Source organism: Protopterus annectens, chromosome 3.part1, assembly GCF_019279795.1.
Source record: "Protopterus annectens isolate FY-2018-M chromosome 3.part1, PAN1.0, whole genome shotgun sequence".
In the NCBI taxonomy this organism is placed as follows: domain Eukaryota; kingdom Metazoa; phylum Chordata; order Ceratodontiformes; family Protopteridae; genus Protopterus; species Protopterus annectens.
This window is the reverse complement of record NC_056732.1, coordinates 1,150,276,264-1,150,296,061: the sequence shown is the minus strand read 5'-3', so window position 1 is coordinate 1,150,296,061 and position 19,798 is coordinate 1,150,276,264. Positions and strand designations below refer to the sequence as shown.

Here is a 19,798-nt window from a genome sequence, read left to right as displayed (position 1 = left end):
CTGTGGGTGAAAATTACTGTCTGTTATGTTTCCTGCACATTGGCTTTGCAGGATTAATTTGCTTTGTGTGAAGGAAGTTGAAATGAATTGCTAAGCATGCTGTTTGTATGAAACAAAGCTGAAACACATTACTATGGCCACAAGAGGTTGGGACTGATTGTGAATGAAAGTAACTACATACCTATGTTGTTTACTCAGTCGATTTGCAGGATTTGTGTGCACTCGTATGAAATATGTTGAAATACTTTACTATAACCATAGTGTGTTTATGTGAGGAAAACTTAAAATACATTACTGTATCAATTATTGTTTTTTTACTTGAATTTGATAAAAGAAGCATGCATAGTTAATTAAGTGGCAATGCTACTAGGTAAGGGTCCTGTCTTTTGATGACAATGACTGACCCTGTCATCATCTGGTAATGTAAAACAGACATTGATCGGGCCTTGAGGAATAATATACATTGGTATAAAGCAAGCTGAAATACTTTACTGCAGCCATTTTAATCAAAATCCAACATGTGAGGTCTAAACAGTAACTAAAGTGCCTATAATGTATGGGCACTTTAATGTATGGGTGCAGAGGTTGCTTGTGGATAATCACTGTTAAAAAGTCACTGATCAGGTTTGGCAGGAACAGTGTCACACAATATAATGCAATTGTTGATATTGAAGTACAACTATCATTGGTATTACTTAAACTTATATGTGTTGGAAAGTGGGAAGGGGACTGCAATACCTTTAAGAGTAACAACTTAGCTATAATTTATTCCATTGTTCATCATAATAAAAAATCTTCATTGTACACAATGAGTGGCTATCTTTGATTGACTGGGAAGGATGTCTTTGAAAGCAGCAGATCACTGGCATAGTACCATAGTGACAAGTGTTGCCATCTAACAGTGCTTAGCTATCTTAGGTTCCTGTCTGAGGCTCCTTTCTCTGTTAAGCCCGCATGTTGTCCTCATCTCTGCAAAGGTTTTATCCAATTGTTCTTTTTTACTCCAACACACCAAAGACAAACTATAGTTAATCAGGCACTCCTACAAAATGTTGGTAAGCATGCAGTGTGATGCAATTTGTTTTATTGTGTGTGTGTGTGTGTGTGTGTGTGTGTGTGTGTGTGTGTGTGTGTGTGTGTGTGTGTGTGTGTGTGCGTGTGTGTGTGTGTGTGCGTGTGTGTGTGTGTGTGTGTGTGTGTGTGTGTGTGTGTGTGTGTGTGTGTGTGTGTGTGTGTGTGTGTGTGCGCATGCATAGGTGTGTGTGTATTTGCCTGTGTGAACATCTTGTGATACACCTAGTTTGTCATGGCAATGCCAGTATGTGTGTGTGTGTGTGTGTGTGTGTGTGTGTGTGTGTGTGTGTGTGTGTGTGTGTATGTGTGTGTGCATGTTCATGTAGTGTGTGTGTGTGTGTGTGTGTGTGTGTGTGTGTGTGTGTGTGTGTGTGTGTGTGTGTGTGTGTGTGTGCATAAAAGTAATATCATGTGACACACAATATTGAGGAGCATATATATACATATTTGTGTATGTATGTGTGGGAGTTGCTGATTGAAGGCTTAGCGTCTGTTTTTCTAAGAGTGTACTAGTTCAGGTTTAAACACTTGGGCTTCAGCCCAGTTATTTTACATTAAGAAGGTGTGGTCTACACTCTTGTGGGAGGAGAGGGTAGATTCTGCCCTTCTGAGCTGGGAGTTTCTGGTTAAAGGCTTATTGTGCCTGCTTATATGAACTGCTTCTTTCTGAAATTGGTATGCCTTGTTTGCAGTAGCATAGACTAAATTTAGACCTGCTGAATCTAGCTTTGTTTGTATAACTTGAGCACTAATCCAGACCATCTTTTTTTGGAGGAGGTTCCCCTGCATCCTACTGGCAGGAGTGTGCAGTTAGAATTGTCTGATCAAAGACTGTTGGAATGGGGCTCAGTTTTTAGCTTTTTATTGGTTAATTTGTGTAAACCAGTTTGCTCATTTGCTACTGTTATATTAAAAAAATACACTTTATGCATAGTCACTTAGCTAGGGTTAAACTATTCCTGGTGCCATAAAGTCTGCTCTTCAAATTTACTGTTAAAATTAGACAGTTTTTTAGTTTTAGCACTCAAATCTGTTTCTTTGAGCTCAGCACTTGTTCAGAACTCATTGTAAGAACTAAATAAGCTACAAATTACTACAGCACTCAACTTTCCTCACTTGTCTACAGGAAAACAGTTTTTAGTACTTGATAAATAAGCACCTATCCAGGCATATCTTTGGGTCAGCTCTCGGTGTTTTCTCCTGTCTACCTGATGAATCTGGGCATCTTGGGGCAAAGCAGTAATTGCCTCATCTACACAGACAACCCTTTCCTCCTACTACCCAACAGTCCAGCCTGTGAGAGATGCACTTATATAGCCAAACTGGAAGCAAAGGTCTCTTCACCCAAGACTGGACTAGACAGTCAAGAGGAGAAGTTAAACACTTGCACCACGCCACACTCATCACATAGTCTCTCAAAACCTACACCACCAAAACACACACATAGCAACACAAAACACACACCTACACTTGTGGAGGCTTTCAATAAAAATCTGCTCAAGCAACAGAGACCTTAAAAGCAGAAACGCATGCAACATCCACCCCCCCAACACAATCCAAATGACACATAACCCACAAACTCAGTGTGCCACTCAACCACAGCCCATAAGGCATAACAACGCACCCAACACTCTAGTCATAGGTGACTCTATAGTCAGGCACACTGATGGTTCACTCGCCAGGTTAAACAAGGAGAAAGTTACTTTCAGCTGCCTGTCGTGTGCCAGGATCCACCACATAATGCACACACTCATGTCACTCCACAACAAGTACAAATATGACTCTGCCATTGTCCATGTTGGTGTGAATGACCTGAAACGTACCTTCCTGGACTATATGAAAAGAGACATGGAGGAGCTCTCCAATCATGTAGCCCATGCAGGTATGACCCTAGCCCTGAGTAGCATCCTACCATCACCCAGAATGATACCACAGTACAAGGAAAAAATGATTGACTTCAACAATTGGCTAAGCTTCTGTGCCATTCTAAGGGGATCCAGTATCTATCTGTCTGGGATTACATGATCGACAGACCATGATGCTTTGCCAGAGATGGCTTGCACCTGTCGCCCTTGGGATTCCAGATACTGGCTAAGGCTTTTGCCACCCCATAGTGCCTTTTTCAGGCAAGGGTCAAATGACAAATTCACCACTGTAGCAGGTACAAACAAGCAAAATCTGAGGGTAATGCTACTCAATGCTAGAAGTCTAAACCTCAAAATACATTCACTCGAGTCACTCCTTAAAATGGACAACACTGAAATCTGTGCAGTGACAGAAACCTGGTTCAAGGCTCCAAAGAGCACCCCTGCATTACCAGGCTATAATTTATACCACACCTTTCGGCCACCTAACCTGGACCGAAACACTAAAGGTGGAGGTGTGTCCATATTCATTAAGGATATCCACACCTCCAGGCTAGTTGCTCAGCATAATGCATCTGAGATTATCCAAGTGCAACTAACTCTGGGCAAGACTGCAATCCAAATTGTAACTTGCTACAGATCCACCCATGCCCCAGGATTCCCACTCCTCATTTCTTGATACACTGGAAAATATTAGGGTACAACTCAACACCCTAATCATGGGCGATTTCAACTACCCCACCATTAACTGGGAAAACTACTAATGTACCAACTCTTTTGCTCAATGTTTTCTGGAATTCATAAATTCCAATGCCTTGGATCAACTTATCCACACCCCCACCAGCGGCAGCAATATCCTAGACCTGGTCATTACCAACATGGGTGACCAGTGTTCCACACCAGAGGTCAATTCCTCGTTGGTCAGATCTGACCACAAGCTAATCAGCCTAGACATCCAGATTCCACCCCCCCCCCAATTAGGGAAACCACTGTAAAAAAATTCTCCAAAGCCAACTTTACGCTTCTTAAGACAAAAGTGACAAACTTCATGACACCCATGCAGATGGGCAATAAAGGTACAACTGCTGAGTCTTACACAGATGCACTTTATAAGCACTTACACGAGTGCATGTATCATGCTATCCCTAACAGAACCAAGATGCTATCCTCAAAAAAAAGGTAGCCAATCTGGTGGTCCCCTGCCATAAAAAACTCTACAACAGAAGAAAGAAACTGTTGCAAAAAAGAGTAAAATCCCATGACTGGAAGAACTCCCTGGTCAGCCTCAGTAAGAAGCCGAGATCCCACATAAAATCCTTCAAAGCTAGTTATGAAAACAAAATCACCACTGATTCTAAAGACAAACACAAAGCATCCTATAGCTATGTTAAGAATCCCAATGGCAACACTCAGATCTGCTCTGAGTTACAGCACAATGGCACAAAATATACAGAACCAACTGATATTGCCAACATTCTGGCAGATAGGTTCAGTGCTAAATGTACCCCCCCTCATCCTCTAAAGTGCCCATCTCTATACAGGAGGAATTCAAAGTTCCTGTGATCACAGCTGCACAGGTAAAAAACCACACTCTCCAAAGCCAAGAACACAGCATCCATTTGGACCTGGCAACATCCCAGGCTGTGTTCTACATGAACTACAGAATGAACTGGCACCCTACCTAAGCACCATGTTCAATCATAACTTCACCTCAGGCTTTGTGCCCACTGAATGGTGCACAGTGACGGTCATCCCACTCCATAAAGGAGGAGCCACTACAGACCCCGGGAACTACCACCTCATTAGCCTAATGAGCCTGGTCTGCAAGGCCATGGAATGTATCATCATGGAACTTATAAACAAAGACATTGGTAATCTCCAAACTCTGGACCCCACCCAGTTTGGGCTTGTAAAAGGCAGATCATGTCTCCTAAACCTGATTGACTTCTTTGAAGCAGTCACCAAAGCCATAGACAAGGGTAAGGTGGGTCACACAGCCTATCTAGATCTCGCCAAGGCTTTTGACACCATCCTCCACTCTGGAATTATAGATAAACTCACTAAACTAGGAATAAATCCCTATGTCACAAGTTGGCTTGCCAAATGACTCAGTGAAAGAACCCACAATGTGAAAGTAGCAGACTCCAAATCTGACTTCAGACCAGTGACAAGTGGAGTACCACAGGGTTAAAGTCCTGGGTCTTCTGTTTGGTATCTACTTTTCTAAAGTACAAGCTAACACAGAAGGTCTTTGGCTAATGAAGATCGCAGATTACTGCAAACTAGGAGCCATAATTGAAACTCCTAACAATGCGGACAGCCTACAAAAGGGCCTCACTGAGACAGATGCCTGGTGTCAAAACCTTGGCCTCAAGCTCAGTGCCAAAAAGTGCATTGCCATCCTCTTTGGTAAAAACTCTGTACCCATGAGCTACCACATAGGTGGTAGTCTACTTAACACTGAAAGTGTGATACGAGAACTTGGGACACAGGTGGACAGTAGTCTCTCTTTTGATAATCACATCGCCACAGTAATCAGGAAATCCTTCTATGTGGCACACCTCATCACAAAAGGTTTCTCATCCAGGAAAAAAGAGGTCATTGTTCCCCTCTACTCGTCACTCATTAGACCCATTATAGAGTACAATGCCCCTTTTGGTATGTACCTCACAGACATCTACAACAACTGGAAAGGCTGCAGAAATATCTCACAAAAAGGATTACCGACCTCAGAAAGAGACCCTATGCACACAGTCTCAAAAAACACCAGCTTTACACCGTCGCATATCACCTACTCAGAGGCGGTCTCTGCCTAACATACAAAGCTATGTCAAACCCAGAGCTGTTGGACATGTTCCACTTAACAAATTCCCAATCCCTCCAAGCTACACGTTTTAGGGACCTAAACCTTGTCACCACAATAAACAGAACATGCTGGAGGCACTCCGGGGATCACCTCTGTTGCTCTGCTTGACAGGGGCAAAAGAAAATAATTTTCTTGGGTGGCGAAAGCCAGGGTACCTTTTTGTCTAGGCTTCTATAGGCCCTAGGGCTGATAGCCTAGTACGTACCTATGAACCTATGACTATATATATTCATATACATATAAATATATATGTATATATAGATACATGCCCACACACATGAATAAAACTAACTATAACTTTTTGGGGTAAAAAAAAAGACTGGCTCCATGAAACAAAGGGATGGAACCCTGACTGCAACCCAGGTGACTGGGCTTCATTTAGTGGCACCAGCACTGGAGGATGCAACCCAAGACAATACCAGCACAAAAAAAAAACATGAATTGATGTTCATAAGCTTTGTTTAGAAACCAGCAAAACAATTCTATATTTTTATTGCTTCAGTATCTAAATAAAGTTTTTGGATATCAAATTAGGTTTTTGGTACAGATTTTGTCTTCAGTTACATTTTTGGTTGGACCAAGCAACTTACTCTCATAGAACAGTTGCATGCACTTCAGTGTGTTTTTAATGAACACTTTAGCAGGCAGGCAGCGAGGAAGAGGAATGAAGGGGGTTTTCTTGTGCAACTGTGCTAGGGGCAGAGATGAGTTATGTGTGATTGCTGACTACATGGAATGGTATGATTTCTCCAAGGAAGACCAGTAAAACTATCAACAGTTCTTGAGGATTAGAACTTTGGCTGCTGCCGCTGGAAATAACTCTTGTAAAAGTACAGTATGATCAGCCTGGGCATGTTATTGCGTACCCTCTTCACTCGATTTAACCTCAGTATGGGCAGGGAACATAGCACCACCCTGATGGCTATATAAATAATGGCCGATACAACAATAGCAATTTGCAAAGTAGATGAAAGTATACAGCAAAAAGCAATTAGCAACAAGGAAAAAAACAAAGGCCAGCACTCTCCAAACCCAATCCAACAAGTTATTATTTATTTAGTGATTTAAAAAAATATATACATATATATATACTGGTTTTGGCAGCAGCCTTCCTCAGTATGGTAACAAATGTTCAGCAGTTACTTCTCACTTCCTTGAAGATGACATTACAATTCCTTGGACTAACATTTAAAAACATATACTTGTATGTAAATACAAAACATAAACTAAAATTCATTCAAACCAGGAGAAAATAAAGCTCCTAGTTTCACAATCCAAAAATGTTCCTTTACACTAAGTGTGTTTTTGCATTCTAATTTATTTGGGCCACTAAACATAATTCTATCAATACACAAAAAATTAAAATGTGCATTAGGATGCTTAAGTGTATGCTTAAACAAGGCGTTAGATTCATGTTGGCATCTAATGTCACTAAGATGTTCAAATATACGTGTCTCAGAAAATCGAGAATTCTTTCCAACATAGAAAGCAGAACAAGAACATGTAACTAAATATATAACCTATCATGAATTACAAGTAATAGCAGTTTTAATTTCATAAACTCCAGGAGCGTTTGTTGATGTAAATTCCTTTGAAAATAACAGTATACGCTGTACATGCACCACAAGAGAATTCCCCTTTACGACATTGCCATCCAAAGTACTTTGTACTTCACGTACTGCATTCAACCCTCTTTTCTAAACACTAATGTCCTGTAGTCTTACCATGTCTACAAGAAAAAGAACATTTGTCAGGGATAATTTCCAACAAATCCTTGTCCATCTGTAAAATAAACCAATGATTATGAATAATCTGGTGAAAAGAACTAATATTGCTCCCAAAGGCAGTTACTAACCTTGGGTTTTGTCCTCCATAAACTTGAACATTCCTATCTTGATAGGTTAATAATCCATCCATCGATTTATTATTAGTATTATCCAAAGCCTGTTGCAATATTTTAGGATCATAACCTCTACTAATAAATACAGACATTAAATCTTGACTAACATTACCAAATTCTTCCACTTCACAACAAATTATTTTCACCCTATAATACTGTGATAAAGGAATGTTATTAATTTTAGGTCTAGGATGGCTACTAGATGCCTGTACTAAGGAATTTTTATGGAATTCCTTCCAATATTAGGAAGTTCTTACAGTTCGAACCATTTTTTTTCTCAACCAATACATCCAAAAATAAAATTTTGGAAGTATCATAATTTAAAGTAAAACAGACTTCCCACTTATTATCATTAAGATATTGAATAAATTCCAACAAAAATTCCAAATCAGATGTCCAAACAAACCAATAGTCATCCAAATAGTGACACCAAATAACTATAGTCAATATAAATGCTATGACTGACATCATATATAAAAAATTGCTCAACATATCCCAGTATATATTGAAGCAAAAGAGGTTCCCCGTAGCAGTACCCTGTAACTGAAAATTACACTCCTGCTTAAAATAAAAAAAAAAACAAAACACATATTAGTCAAAATATGCTCTGTTAAGACACAAAAGAAAGGTACTGAAACCTGGACTATATAAATTAATATTATTTTACCAATATTCCAGAGATTGCAAACCTGCCCAATGAGGATTATAGGTGTATAAGTATTTTATGTCCAAGGTATAAATATACCATCCCACATCCATTTGTGCATCTTTTAATATATTTAAAAAATACTGCAGTATCATGAATCCTAGATCAAACAGCAGGCAGTAAAGGCTTTAAATAAGCTGAAAGGGGTTTTGTTAGTGAGCTAAAACCTGCCACAATGGGACATCATGTATGTTGTTTTGAACTTTTATGAATATTTATATTGCATAGTGGAGTCTAAATGCATCCCAGAATAAAACGTAGGTTATTTAGTTGGGTAAGAACCTCCTTTTGGTATTCATGAGAATCCCATATTTACAGCAGCACCACCCTTATCAGCAGAATTAATCACTACATCAGTTTGTTTGCGTCTTTTGGCTTTTCCTGGTTAGGGGTCGCCACAGCGGAACTCCGGTCCGCTAATGATTGGCAGTAGAGTTTTACGTGCTGGCTTGCCGGGCCTAACGCACAACCTTCAACAAAGGAACGCCTGTTCACGCATGTCGCCACACAGAAGATGCTCTAACTGAGAATCGAATGGGCAACGTCTAACTATTCCTGCTTAAACAGACAAGTGCTAAGCTTTCTCGAAAAATTTAATTATGTAGGGAAATCTCCTGTCCCTGTCAGAAGAATGGGATGTCAGGGTGTTCACCCTGGACTTCTGTCTACTGTGGGGATTTTAACTTTATTTTTTACTTTGTTTGGTCTAAAACACTTTGTTTTATTACAAAGTCGTGACTGCCAGCACAAAGATGTGCTATATTTCAATGTAAGGATTTTCAAGAAATACAGAAAATGCATTAGACATTATCTTAAATTGTACCACACCAGCTCTAATGTCTGTATTTTTTATTAGTTTGTTGAAAATATTTTAAGAAGGCATTAGTGGGTCACTGCTTTGAAAAAGAATAGAAAGCAGCCAAGAAGGCATACTCATCTGTGTTTTGATCATTTCAGTGATGATCAATTTTCATAACAAAGTCAATTATAAGCAACTGCTATAAGGTGTGGGGGTTTAAGCCTTGTCATATCCAATCAAAGCCAGATGCTTTTCTCATGTTGTTTTTGTTTACAAAAGTGTTCTAGAAGAGGCACAGTTTATTCCACTGCTAAATGACAAAAAAATAAAACTAAGCATTTGTAATGTCTACACCTATATGTACATTTGATTGAATACTGCAGATGTCCTATGCCACCTCACAAGGTAATCTGTGCTGCTTACATCCACTAATATTATTTTGTTTCCTGAATGTACATTTTCTCTCTTGATGTGTCAATAGGCCAGTGCTGACAGTGTGATGCATTCCCTATATACATCACAAAGTGTGTGTGTTGCGTCAAAGTGCATCAAGGCATGCATTTTGTCATTATAAATGTATTTACAAACCAAACCAAACAAACCTATTTAGTTATAAACATGATTGGATTAGATGATCTGCAATTGATAATAATTTGCCTCATTTTAGATGTTAAGCCAATCGCACACTTTAAGTTCTCCCAGAGAAGAAAGTCATACTACCTTCTGTTAATTAATATGCTAGACCGATACACTTAATGTGACCACAAATGAGTGTTTTACCAACAATTTTAATGAGGTTGATAACAAAAGCTATCCAGTAGTGTTCATCCTTTTGAGCATGTACCTGCATCCTGCATATAGCTTTTTTCGTATATACAATAATTCCTTGTATAAAACTACAATAAACCACAAAATGTAGAAAAACAAAATCATCAACTTCTCACATTGATAATGAAAAATAACAAAAACTTTATTTGTAAGCTCAGGGCCCCCTGCACCCCATTCCCCATAATCACATGTTAAATATACTTACTCACAGACTGGGTATTTTTGTGAAAAGTAGAAACTCCCTTACCCTGACAGCAGGTTCTGGGATCTGACTCCTAAAAGTAGCAATTCATTTGAGTTAAGCAAACCTAATAGACTAATCCTTTTTTTAAGAAACATGGTGAGATGAACTCATATATACTTTTTTTTTTTGGGGGGGGGGTTCAAACATACCATTCATTAGTCACTATATGGTAATCATATAATAGCAATATCTTCCTGATGTGTTCTGTGAAATGCTTCTGTTTTTGGCATGTAATTCTTTCATCCAGAATCTATGTGGCAGTTGTTAAAGGTTAACGTTTTCCTGTGTGACATTAGGACTGCAGTCTTTTGGGTGTGTTTTACTAAAATAGCTATGATGTATGTAATGTCTGTTGATCTGGTACAGTACTTAGTTGGTATGAAGCATACTACCTACATAAAACTTACTTATCTGTGGTTTCTAAGCATGTTTTATCACAGCAGAGGCAATAGAATATGTTCTTGCTGACAGTTATAGTAAAAGGAGTAATAATAATGGGATGCAAGCCCAATTAGATGACACATACAGTGACAATTAGTATGAAACCAGCAATAATAAGTAATTTTCCTGCATTACCAAAGCCGCGGTGGTGCAGCGGTAGGGTTGTTGCCTCACAGCAAGAGGTCCTCCTGTTCGATTCTCATCTGGAGCGCCTTCTGTGTGGAGTCTGCATGTCCTCCCCACGGTTGAGTGGCATTCAAAAGACATGCGTAAATGGGCGTGCCTTTGTTGAAGGTTGGGCATCAAGATGGCACCTCAGCACTGTAAAAATCAACTGTCAATCATTAGCAGACCAGAGTTCTGCTGTGGCGACCCCTAACCAGGAAAAGCTGAAAGAAAAACAACAACCAGTCATGGAGATGTAAAGTGTGCTTGTCCTAGTAATATCTATTCAGGTATGCATGTACTAAGTATATCACAGCATATGTGCTTTTTAAATAATTTATTTATTTTGTGCAATAAGGTGTGCTGAAATTTCAATAACGAATATTTTGTTAAATGAATTTTTTTAAAGAATGTTTAGTTAGCAAAATTTGTTTATAATTAAATAGATCATTTCAGGATTTTTATTCAGTAGTAAAAAGTATGCATTCCAAGACTTGCAGTGTCTGGGTAGGGGGTGTGGAATGCAGTCTGTAGATTATGTAGTTCCATCTATGTTGGCCAGACACCTCTGTTTTCCCTGCTCTGCATAGCAGTAACCCTAAGTAACGTCATGTTAGGTAGTAATCCAATGAGTTTAATGCATTTTCTTTGCAAGCACAGCACGTATCCAAATTCATCCATTAAAACCTATGGATGCAGCTCACGTTTTTCTTGTGTTGATGTTACTTTACTTGCCTATTTATTTATGTATTTATTTATTTATTTATATTTTTTATTTGACATTTGTTTACCGGGAAAGTCCGACTGGGTATGAGCCCATTTTCAGTGGGGGCCTGGGGAGAAAAGCTCCACAGTACAATTTAAACAGAATTACAAATCAGCATTCATTATAAAGACTAAGACAATCACACAGGAGTACAATTTGTGGATACAATAAAAGAAGAAATTAGGCAAATATAAAGCAAGCAGTAAAGCTGAACATACATTATACAGAAGATTTACTGAAGTTAAAGATCACCTACATTTTCAGTGGTATCAACATAGGGAAAACAAGCTTTTTTAAAGATAGTTCAAATGGGGTGAAAATACCCACCAGGATTTTATGCATCACACATGATGGTGCAAAAGGTAAGTCACAAAAATGAACCTCTCAACACTACACTTACACCGGGTCCTAGTGTTAACTTATATGTGCCTCCAAACACTACACTTAAGCAGGGTCCTAGTGTTAACTTATGTACCACCAAACACTATACTTACACCGGGTCCTAGTGTTAACTTATATGTGCCTCCAAACACTACACTTACGCAGGGTCCTAGTGTTAACTTATGTACCACCAAACACTATACTTACACCGGGTCCTAGTGTTAACTCATATGTGCCTCCAAACACTACACTTACACAGGGTCCTAGTGTTAACTCATTTGTGCCTCCAAACACTACACTTACACCAGGTCTTAATGTTAACTTATGTACCACCAAACACTACACTTACACTGGGTCCTAGTGTTAACTTATATGTGGCTCCAAACACTACACTTACACCAGGTCCTAGTGTTAACTTATGTACCACCAAACACTACACTTACACCGGGTCCTAGTGTTAACTTATATGTGCCTCCAAACACTACACTTACACCGGGTCCTAGTGTTAACTTATGTACCACCAAACACTACACTTACACCAGGTCCTAGTGTTAACTTATGCACCACCAAACACTACACTTACACCGGATCCTAGTGTTAACATATATGTGCCTCCAAACACTACACTTACACCGGGTCCTAGTGTTAACTTATATGTGCCTCCAAACACTACACTTACACTAGGTCCTAGTGTTAAGTTACATGTGCCTCCAAACACTACACTTACACAGGGTTCTAGTGTTAACTTATATGTGCCTCCAAACACAACACTTACACTAGGTCCTAGTGCTAACTTACATGTGCCTCCAAACACTACACTTACACCGGGTCCTAGTGTTAACTTATGTACCACCAAACACTACACTTAAACCGGGTCCTAGTGTTAACTTATGTACCACCAAACACTACACTTACACCGGGTCCTCGTGTTAACTTATATGTGGCTCCAAACACTACACTTACACCAGGTCCTAGTGTTAACTTATGTACCACCAAACACTACACTTAAACCGGGTCCTAGTGTTAACTTATGTACCATCAAACACTACACTTACACCGGGTCCTAGTGTTAACTTATGTACCACCAAACACTACACTTAAACCAGGTCCTAGTGTTAACTTATGTACCACCAAACACTACACTTACACCGGGTCCTAGTGTTAATTTATGTACCACCAAACACTACACTTAAACCGGGTCCTAGTGTTAACTTATATGTGCCTCCAAACACTACACTTACACCAGATCCTTGTATTAACTTATATGTGCCTCCAATTCAGGTGAATATTTGCAATATGAAGCCTGCAGCCAAGAAAAAACTTAGCTAACAGTGTTCCCCAATTATCGTTGTACCATCTTCCTTGGATCTCAACTGAGTAGGGTGTTTTTGATTAAACCCAGTTAGAAAAGTCCAGTAAATAAAAGCAAAGTAAAAATAAAATATATATTAGCGTTATTTCTCTGTGAGAGTATTGACGATTGCTATTTAATCAAATCCTGAATTTACCCTTCAATTACTCATACTTTTTTATACCGAATATTTAGTTCTGAATTATTGAGCTCTTGGTGGCTTTTACTTTATATCTTAATAATATATAATGTTAGCATACTGTACTAATTTGCCTTTACTGTCGTTGCTGATTTTGGACCCTTGCAAGGGCTAAACTGGCAATGTTTCATGTGTGTGTATGAATAATGGTTGTTTTCCACTAATATAAGTTGTCTAAGAGTTTCACATTACATTTCTGCTTGGCTGTAGTGTCTCTCAATGGCCTCCATATATTTAAAACAGCCACAGTAATCTTTAACATTTAGCAAAATGAAGCCTGTCCCTTTTTATTCGCTATGGTCATCCCATTCTCATGTCTGATTGGGTGAGTCAGAGGTCTTGCTGTGCTGAACTGTAGTACAGAAGCTCCCTTGTTCATTTAAAGTAGCACTGAATATGTTAGGGTTGCTTAACATTCTTCCCGTAACCCACTAAGAGACCCTTGACAGGCTGTATACACATATTTGTTTGTTTGATTATATGGCTATGAATCTTTCATACCTATTACTTGTTTGTTAACATTAATTCAGGAAAAATGTATCCCAGCATACCTAAACCTACATTATAGTATAGACTTCCTTCTTATTTAGAAAACTTTGCCATTTAAGTGGTCAGAAGAACGGAACTACATATTTTAACTGTCAACTTATTTATTTTTTTCAGCTAAAATAGTACAAACATCTGTACAGTAATTTCCATTGATGTTTGTGTCCACTGGATACAAGTGTCTTTTTAGAGGGGTGACATGTGACGACTGCCTCCCAAAGCAACTTTTTCAAACTCACATAGCAGGCAAATGGAAGTGGAAGGAACCAGTCCCCGTACTTTGATTTACAAAGAAAGGATTGTGCACAGTTAAGAGCGTTACTCATATGCACTGACTGCCAGTCCTTCCCCTTCCTCTTTTTCTCATTCTACAAAGTCATTCCATGCTCATCCAACTTCTTATCAAACCTACAGATGAGTGCAGTTACCAATGTGACCCTAATTACAAACGCCTCATTATATATATAGATTTTACTTCTTTCATGACAGACCAAGACCAAGAGCCTGTCTTAATAAGACATTCTACAAGTATATACATGACTTTTCAAACTTAATACCACAAAATAGAGAAAGCATCACTTTGTCTGTAAGTACCTTCCATTAGCATTTATTCTCTCAGCAAACTCCTTATATGATTTTACTTTTAGGAATTAAATCACCTTATATATATAGTCTACTGGTCGCAGCATTAGATAGAATTTAGGCATTTTTATATCTGCCCACCCTTCAATTTCTGACTTAATCACAATGTTTGACCCTCCTACATAAGGCATACTTCCCGCTCACCTTACTAGAGCCAAGAAAGGGACCATATATTACATCTGCGGCAATCTTTAGAAACGAGTTAAAGAACACAGTTTTGTGAGGGAACAGATTTGTTGAAACAGCCTGAGCAAGACAAACCTTTGTTGTAGTTATTTTACTGAGCCTTTTGTGGCAAAGGACATAAAATATCCAATGCAAACCATCTGAAATAATAGGTGCATTATAATAAGATACCAAACATTTTTAAAAACTGTTTGGTAGGAATCAATAAAATACAAAGGAGAATTATACAGCTGCTTATGATTATGCAGTAATTCCAGACTTCAAAACTTATCATGTCAAAAATTATAGATAGAATACCTGACAGAATTTCTGAAACCTGCACATTTAATGGACTGAATCTTAATGACTGGAATATAATGCCATGAGGTATGCAGATGAGTGCTTATACAAATTATTTGGCAATTTTTGTTAAAGAATGCAAAAGTTAATTTCAAGTGTTGCAGTTAAAGTAACTCATTTTAATTTTAGAGTCTAGTTTATGCCAACTATTTTACAGATTCAAAGGTAAGACATTCATGAAAAGTGAATTTAAAAAAATATATATAAATGTACTGTAACACAAGAAATGGAAACGGTTGATCTGCTGTGGCGACCCCTAACGGGAGCAGCCGAAAGAAGAAGATGACTGTAATGAATAGTGACAGAATATTCAAAGCCATAATAAAGCAAAGCTGTGTTAAAAAAAGTGTGATGTGACATGTACAAAAATCACAGCACTGACTTTAACAAGGCTTCCAGTCAAAATTTTAAATTAAGTTGAATGTTTCTGCGTGCAATAAGGTCAGTGTGAGTTTTTTGGCTAGATAAAGGACAGACCAACATTCGTGAAAAGAAATCTGCTTTAGAAGAATGCTGAGTTGGTTACTTTAAATGTAAATCTTGTTTTTTTTTTTCCTTTAGAAACATTCTCTGGAATTCAGAAAAAGGCTCACTGCTCACAGTAATTGCCTAGTATATGTCAGTCACTTACTGCTATAATGAGAAAATATGAGTCATAGGAAGTATGGCCACAATGAGAAAGACCTCATTATTGCCTTATTGACATATTTCTGAATTGTCCACTAGTGCTGTCAGAGCTGCAGCCTATGGATCACTCTGGCAAAGCCACCGACCCCACTCACTCACACGCGCGCGCGCGGGCACACACACACACACACACACACACACACACACACACACACACACACACACACACAACAAACAAGGCCCTCACAGTCGATCACAGTCATTGAAACACACACACACGCATGCATTTATAGCTCCTATACACATATTCACTCACATACATGCAAGTCTACACGAATGCAAGCCCACATCCACATGCACATGCTCTCCCTGACGTACACCCAGTTCTTCTCTGAACTTAACTGCAACAAGAACCTAAACAGTAATCTCTTTGAATATTACAATAATAGCACTGCAGTGTTCGTTAAGAAGACTGCACAGCAGTAACGTACTAAAGCCAAGTCAAACAGTTACCAGTTGTTCTGATAAACAGATAAATGAAATGTGTTTCCTGAAATGTAGTACAGTCATCTTTCCCTGACTGTCCTGTCCCTCTCTTTGTGATCTTATTATAAATTTCATTTATTTACATCCAAGAATGCATTAAACTAAAACTGCCTTTAATACAAACACAAGTTGCTTAGATGAGGAATTGGTTCCATCACTTTGCATATTTGGATATTTTCTTTTAACTTATAGGTTCATAGGTTCATAGGTAGGTACTAGGCTATTGGCCCTAGGGCCTATATAAGCCTAGCCAAAAAATGTACCCTGGCTTTCGCTACCCAAGAAAATTATTTTCCGGTGCCCCTGTCGAGCAGAGCCACAGAAGTGATCCCTGGGGTGAATTTCCCATTTCCCATCCAATCATCAAGATTCTTCTTGAAGAGTGCTAATGAGGAGCTCTGTTTGACATAGATAGGTAGTCTGTGAGTATGGGAAGTCTCTGGGACAGGAATCTATCCCTCAAGCATGTTCTGTGTATTGTGGTGACAAGGTTTAGGTCCCTAGAGCATGTAGCTCAGAGGGATTGGGATTTCTTTAAGTGGAGCATGTCCAACAGCTCTGGGTTTGACATAGCTTTGTATGTTAGGCAGAGATCGCCCCTGAGTAGGCGATATGCAGTAGAGTAAAGCTGTAGTGTTTTTAAGACGGTCTGTGTAGGGCATCTGTTTGAGGCCAGTAATCCTCTTTGTGAGGTATTTCTGTGGTCTTTCCAGTTGTTGTAGATGTCCAGTGAGGTACATACCAAAAGGGGCATCATACTCTATAATGGGTCTAATGAGTGATGAGTAGAGGGGAACAATGACCTCTTTTTTTCTAAGAAACTTTTTGTGATGAGGTGAGCCAAGTAGAAGGATTTCCTGACCACTGTGGCATTGTGATTATCAAAGGAGAGACTACTGTCCACCTGTGTCCCAAGGTCTCTTATCACATTTTCAGCATTTAGTAGACTACCAGCTATGTGGCAGTTCATGGGTACAGAGTTTTTTCCAAAGGGGATGACAATACACTTTTTGGCATTGAGCTTCAGGCCATGGCTTTGACACCAGGTATCTGTCTCAATGAGGCCCTTTTGTAGTTTAACCACATCGTTAGGAGTTTCGATTATGACTCTTAGTTTGCAGTCATCTGCAAACTTTGTTAGCCAAAGACCTTCTGTGTTAGCCTGCACTTCAGAGAAGTAGATACCAAACAGGAGAGGACCTAGGACTGAACCCTGTGGTACTCCACTTGTCACTGGTCTGAAGTCAGATTTGGAATCTGCTACTTTCACAGTGTGGGTTCTATCTGTGAGCCAGTTGGCAACCCATCTTGTGACATAGGGATTTATACCTAGTTTAGTGAGCTTATCTATAATTCCAGAGTGGGGGATGGTGTTGAAAGCCTTGGCGAGATCTAGATAAGCTGTGTGAACCATTTTACCCTCATCTATGGCTTTGGTGACTGCTTCAAAGAAGTCATTCAGGTTTAGGAGACATGATCTGCCTTTTACAAATCCAAACTGGGTAGGGTCCAGAGTTTGGAGATTACCAATGTCTTTGTTTATGAGTTCCATGATGATACGTTCCATGGCCTTGCAGACCAGGTTCGTCAGGCTAATGGGGCGGTAATTCATGGGGTCCATCGTGGCTCCACCTTTGTGGAGTGGGATAACCGTCGTGGTGCGCCATTCTGTGGGTACAAAGCCGGAGGTGAGGCTATGATTGAACATGGTACTTAGGTAGGGTGCCAGTTCATTCTGTAGTTCATGTAGAACGCAGCCTGTGATATTGTCAGGTCCCATGGATGCTGTGTTCTTGGCTTTGGAGAGTGTGTTTTATACCGGTGCAGCCATGATTATAGTAACTTTTCATTCTTCCGGTATAGAGATGGGCCCTCTAGGGGGTGAGAGGGGGGTAAAGTTAGCACTGAACCTATCTGCTAGGATGTTGGCAATATCAGTTGGTTCTGTATATTTAGCGCCATTGTGCTGTAACTTAGAGCATATCTGAGTGTTCCCATTGAGATTCTTGACATAGCTATAGAATGCTTTGAGGTTGTCTTTAGAGTCAGTGGCAATTTTGTTTTCGTAACTAGCTTTAGATGATTTTATGAGGGATCTCAGCTTCTTACTGAGGTTGACCAGGGAGTTCCTTCAGTCATGGGATTTTACTCTTTTTTGCAACAGTTTCTTTCTTCTGCTGTAGAGTTTGTTTATGGCAGAGGACCACCAGATTGGCTTTCTTTTTTTGGAGGATAACATCTTGGTTCTATTAGGGATAGCATGATCCATGCACTTGTGTAAGTGCTTATAAAGTGCATTTGTGTAGGATTCAGCAGTCATACCTCTATTGTCCATCTGCATGGGTGTCGTGAAGTTTGTCACTTCTGTGTTAAGAAGTGTGAAGTTGGCTTTGGAGAAGTTTTTTACAATGGTTTCCCTAACTGGGGGTGGGGGTGGGATGTGGGATGTCTAGGCTGATTAGCTTGTGGTTGGATCTGACAAACGAGGAATTGACCTCTGGTGTGGAACACCGGTTTCCCATGTTGGTAATGACCAGGTCTAGGATATTGCTGCCCCTGGTGGGGGTGTCATGATTTTTTCGGGTGATTGTTATTGTACTTGAGAAATGAAATTACATAAAAAATGAGCTATGAATAAAACTGGTAAACACAGATGATAGGAGTCCAAGTTAAATAGCGTCTGCATGCATACTGTAAGCTGGATTCAATCAATTTTTATACAGCTTCAGCCAGGAGGAGTTACAGAACCACAGGATCTTGTCGCTACCACAGTATGCAAACAAAGACTGCTGTACAGACATGGCAAAGAATGACAATGAACGCTGCAATGTTTTTGAACTGTTATGTGCCACATGACAGTGGATCCTGGAGCAATGCATACTGAGTGATCCACCAACATCCCTAATTGTCAGGCAAGAATCAATTGTACAAAGTGCACCATTATCACTGGCAGACCAGTCACTAGCAATGTGGGCATCTGCCCCCCTCCCCCAGTCATTGCTGCTTAGTGCCTGTTAGTTACTGTAAGACACACCTAAAAAGTATTCTTTCATGTGGAGCCCATGATATTGATTATGCTTTAGTAAGGTACCATAGTACTGCAAGGGAGTAGTCCCCAGCCATAGGTTTTAAGGATCTTAACCACAACCATATTTCTACTGAGATATAGAAATTGTAAACACAAGTTGATGAGAGTGACAATTGCTGAGTAACTCTGATTTTGGACAACAGCACCATAACATGTATTAACCTTAATGCACTTCTAATTGTGCAAATGGAGTCAGAATTATTTCCCAGATATATAGAACCACTGTGGTGCACTGCTCC

At 39.4% G+C, this 19,798-nt stretch overlaps 1 protein-coding gene across 1 annotated transcript in view; it reads right to left on the bottom strand.

Moving 5' to 3' along the window:
* Positions 1–19,798, bottom strand: part of COL22A1 (collagen type XXII alpha 1 chain) — a 2,341,282-nt gene that overhangs the window by 819,684 nt on the left and 1,501,800 nt on the right. The gene's annotated exons all lie outside the window — the stretch shown is intronic.